The following is a 5,434-nucleotide window of genomic DNA, read 5'->3' on the forward strand; positions in this document are numbered from 1 at the left end:
ATTTCTGAAATGAATGAATTGGCCAGATCAACCATTATTTTAAACCTTTCTGATTCTGTGATTAGAAAAGTTGGGTCTATTGAATCTGCTTCTGAGCTATGGCAGAAACTTGATACTTTGTATATTGAAACCTCAATGTCCTCCAGAATGTACTTACTTGAAAAACTTTTCAAATTCAAACTTGATCTTTCTAAGGACATTGATGATAACATTGATATTTTCCAGAAACTTGTTCAGGACATTAAAAGGTCTGGTGACAAGACTATTGATGAATATACTAGTATTGCTTTGATGAATGCTATCCCTGACTCTTATAATGATGTTAAAGCTGCTATAAAGTATGGTAGGGATAGTGCTCCTCTGGAACTAATCATCAGTTCTTTAAAATCTAAGGAAATTAAAATTAAGGAACATAATGCCTTTAAATCTGCTCAGTCTAAAGCCCTGCATGTTAGGGGTAGATCCCAGACCAGAGGGGGTAATGATAACAATAAATCTAATGATCAAGGAAAGAAGAAAGGAAAGGGAAGGTCTAGATCTAACAGTAGGAATCCTAAGGCTAATAGAAAGTGTTTTAGCTGTGGTGAGGTAGGCCACTACAAGAAAGAGTGCCCCAACCCTAGGAAGCAGAAACATGGTAATAATAATATGGATTCTATTGCTATCCTAGCTAAGAATAATGATCCTGAAGGAGTGTGCTTCATGACTCATGATATTCTGTCTGTAAATTCTTCTCTGGGTTGCTCTTTTACTGAAAATGATTGGCTGATTGATTCTGGATGCACCTATCACATATCTCCTTTTAGATCTGTGTTTTCTGATTTTAAACCTGTAGAAATACGTTTGTTTCTATGGCAAATGACAAGAAGTGTCAAATTCTTGGCATTGGTACAGTGTGTTTAAAATTCAGCAATGGCTATGTGCTAAACTTGAACAATGTGAGATATGTGCCTGATCTGTGTTACAATTTGCTTTCCTGCACTTGCTTGGAGCTTGATGGGCTAGAGGGTAAGTGGGGGCAGGGACTTATGAAGATCTGTAAGGGTGCTATGTGCTTGTTTAAAGCTGTGAAAAAATGTAATCTCTATGTGTGTTCTGCTCAACCTTTGGCCTGTGTGAATAATGTCTCAAGCCTGGCTCGGGTTAATAAAGCCATGTTGTGGCATAATAGACTTGGTCATATGAGTGAAAAAGGTCTAAATATTTTGAAGAAAAATGAGTTGCTTTCTGAAAATGATTTTCAAAATAGTCTTCCTTTTTGTGACACTTGTGTCTTGGGCAAACAACATAGGGTGTCTTTCCCAACACCTGTCACTGAAAATATCAGTCACAGTGTGTTAGAATACCTACACATGGATGTGTGGGGCCCAGCCTCTGTGTCAACTCATTCTGGGTCGGTCTATTTTCTGTCCATAATTGATGATTTTTCAAGAAAAGTTTTGTGTTTCTTAATGAAAAACAAGTCTGAGGTCAGTGATAAGTTTTCTGCATGGAAGAATCTTATTGAAAATCAAACTGGAAAGTCTATCAAAGTGATTAGGACAGACAATGGTCTTGAGTTTTGTAATTCTCAAATGGACTCCATGTGTACTCAGTTTGGAATTAAAAGACACAAGACTACCCCCTATACCCCTCAGCAAAATGGAGTTGCTGAGAGGATGAATAGAACCCTCCTAGAAAAGGTTAGGTGTCTCCTGTCTAAGAGTGGTATGTCCAAAAAAATTTGGGGTGAAGCCCTACTGACCTCAGCCTACCTTGTAAATAGGTCTCCTTCAGTCCCCCTAAAGGGGAAGTGTCCTGAGTCTGTTTTCACTGGTAGAAAAATTTCTCTGTCTCATCTTAGGGTGTTTGGTTGTAGTGCCTTTGTTCATACCAAGACTGACAAGTTAGAACCTAGATCCAAGAAAAGAGTCTTCCTAGGTTACCCTGAGGGAGTCAAGGGTTATAGAATTTGGAACAGAAGTGAGCCTGGTTTCAGGGTCATTATAAGCAGAGATGTCATCTTCAATGAAGATGAGTTCCCCTGTGTTAGACCTGCCCCTGATACCACTCCTCTAAGTGTGGACAATGAGCCTCCTAGTGAGGTGGAGTCCACTGATAACCTCACTGAGGTGGAGGTATCTGAGGATACTCCAAGTGAGGTGGAGCAATTTTGGGTTCCAAATCCTATCACCACTGACCCTGCACCTGAGCCTGACCCTCAACCTGAACCTGAGCCTCAACCTGAGCCTGAACCAGCTTTACTTGATGACCAAGTTGTTAACCCTGGTCCTGACTTGAGTGATTATCTCCTGTCTAGAGATAGAGTCAGGAGGCACATTAGTCAACCTGAAAGGTATATTGGTTTGGTTAACTTGATTTCTTTGGCTTTTAATGTGCATGAATCTGATGGTGAGGAGCCTCAGTCTTATAAACAGGCTCTTAAATCTAAATTTTGGAATGAATGGCAAAAAGCCATGGAAGATGAGATGTTGTCTTTGAAAGTCAATTGTACCTGGTTACTTGTTCCTCTACCTGTTGGTGCTTCTGTTGTTGACTGCAGATGGTTGTATAAAATTAAAAATGAGGTAGAAGGACTTAGGTATAAGGCCAGACTTGTGGCCAAAGGGTTTACTCAACAAGAGGGGGTAGATTATACTGAAATATTTGCTCCTGTGGTTAAATTTACAACTGTTAGACTTATGCTTGCTTTGTGTGCACATTTTGACTGGGAACTTAAACAAATGGATGTTAAAACTGCTTTCCTGCATGGTGATTTAGATAAGCCTATCTATATGAAACAGCCTGAGGGATTTGTAGATCCTAAGTATCCCAATCATGTTTGCCTGTTAAAAAAGGCATTGTATGGCTTGAAGCAATCTCCCAGACAATGGAACATCAAGTTTAATTCATGCATGCAAAATCTTGGGTTTGTTAGAAGCACTTTTGATGCCTGCCTGTATGTGAAAAACCTTGATAAAGTTCCTGTGTTCTTACTGCTATATGTTGATGATATGCTGATTATGGGACCTTGCCTCAAATCCATCAAGTCTGTGCAATCTGCTCTGTGTAATAACTTTGAGATGAAGGATCTTGGTGATGCACAAAAGATTTTGAGTATTAATATCCATAGAAACAGAAAGGATTATGTACTTGTGCTTCATCAAGAACCATATGTGTTTAAAGTCCTGCATAAGTTTAACATGTCTGCTGCTAAGTCAGCCTCTGTGCCCTTAGCTGCTCATTTTCAGTTGAGTAAAGATTTATGTCCAAAGTCTGAAGCTGATATCCATGCTATGAAAAAGGTTCCTTATGCTAATGCTATAGGTTCTGTGATGTACTTAATGGTTAGTACTAGGCCTGACATTGCTTATGCTGTTTCTTGCTTGAGTAGATACATGTCAAACCCTGGACCTGTGCACTGGGAGGCCCTGAAATGGCTTTTGAGATATCTGAAACATACTTCTAAGTATGGTCTGTGTTTTATGAAGAGGGATGATGGTGTAAATCTATGTGGTTTTGTTGATTCCAATTATGCAAATGATAGGGACAAAAGAAAGTCCACTACTTCTTATGTGTTTACTGTTTGTGGTTCTTGTATAAGCTGGAAGTCTCAATTGCAGCACATAGTAGCCCTCTCCACTACAGAGTCAGAATATATAGCCATCACAGAGGCTATGAAGGAAGCAATTTGGTTAAAGGGAGTTCTTTCTGAACTTAAATTCTTAAAATCTGTTCCTGCTTTATATTCTGATAGTCAGTCTGCTATTCAACTATGCAAAAACCCTGTTTTTCATGATAGAACTAAGCATATAGATGTTAGGTTCCATTTCATTAGGGATGTTGTTGAGAAACAAGAAATATTGTTGCATAAGGTACATACTGATAAGAATCATGCTGACATGGGAACTAAATGTCTACCTGCTGATAAACTGCCTCTTTGGTGTCTTGATCCTAACCTTGTAGGCTGTGATGAAGCAACGCAATGACCAAGGCTCTCCTCTGTTTACTAAAGGTAGTCCAAGGTGGAGTATGTGAAATTATGGACCACCTTTTGGGCTTGGAATTAATTCGGCTGGGCCGTTTTAACTGATGGCCCGTTCTAAGTGTAATGAGTCCAACTCTTCTTGGCCCATTACTTATGGAGCGAGTGCCCGATGGCTGCCACGTGTCGCCTTCACCCGGATTATGGCGTTGAACCGTTGGATTTGGGGGGTGTGTTTCTGGTGAGTCTTTATCCGACTCTTTGACTCCTCACTCTCTCATTCTAATCACTATTCTCTCTCTCTCTCTTCTTGAGCTTTCGCTCTGCCTTCTCTCTAGAAACTCTCTCTCTCTCTCGAAGCTCTGGCCGATTTTCTTCTCCGATGGCTTCGATCTCTTCTTTTTGGTGAGGATCGAGTGTTATCTCTCAACCGATGTGTTGATCTGGAGATTTGAGTGAGTTCAAGCGGTGGAGCTTGTCTCTGTGTGATTTCTGGGAGGTTTATCGGTTGGTTTCTTAGATCCGTGAGATCCGAGGGTTCTTGTGGCCTTGTGGCTGTGATTGAGTTAGATCTGTGGTTTTAGGTGGCTGTAAGTGGTAGCAGTCGGGTAACCCTAGCTCGGGGTTTAGATTGGTTCCACTGTGCTCCCTTGTGACTTGTTGGATAGGACGGAGGAGGTCCTTGGCCCTGGTGTAGTCGTGGTTGCGACCTGAGCCATTTCTCTGTTCCTTGTGTTCTGTTTTTGTGTTCACAGTTTAGATCCATTTTGGATCTGTTTCTCTTGTCATACTAACAGTGTACTTGAGTGTGCAGGTGAATTGCAGCGATAGATCCAGTGCTTTTACGAGAGGTTCAGATCTTGTAAATCGATTAGGGTTCTTTGTTAATTCTTGCTTCTCTTTGTATCGTTCCTGTTTTGTATTACTTGAATCTGTAATTGGCTTGTACCTTCTGAGATTAGCCATCTCAGACTTTTGTCAATACAAAGAGGTCCCGGTAATTAGTGAACCCCGAGTAATCTGATCCCTACAGTATGTTTTCTCTGTTTTGTGTGTTATCTTCTCCCACTTAGCCCGATGCTCGGTCTAAGTGTGAGAAGTTTTTATTTGATATTATGGTTTTTATGTTTTTAGAGTGTTTGATGTTGTAGCATTTACTACTTTTTCCACTCTATCATGCTAGCTTGAGGGCAAGTTAAGATAAAGAGAGAGGGGAGAGTAGTGCAGAGTATGTGGATAGAAGCATGACTTGACTAATTTTGTTTACCTTTTGAACCTGTTAATCATCTAAATCAACTAAGCGAAGCATGTCGAACCATAACTTGATCAATTGATATGTCAGTTGGTAGGATAGTGAGTCATATGAACGAAGCATGTCGAATTAGTCTCTATGAAAACATGAATGAACTGGCAGTAATGGAAGGTGTAAAACCCTTAGTGAGAGTGAATGAAGAAAATAGTGCATGTTGA

The sequence above is a fragment of the Salvia splendens genome, chromosome 13 (assembly GCF_004379255.2).
Source record: "Salvia splendens isolate huo1 chromosome 13, SspV2, whole genome shotgun sequence".
Lineage (NCBI taxonomy): Eukaryota > Viridiplantae > Streptophyta > Magnoliopsida > Lamiales > Lamiaceae > Salvia > Salvia splendens.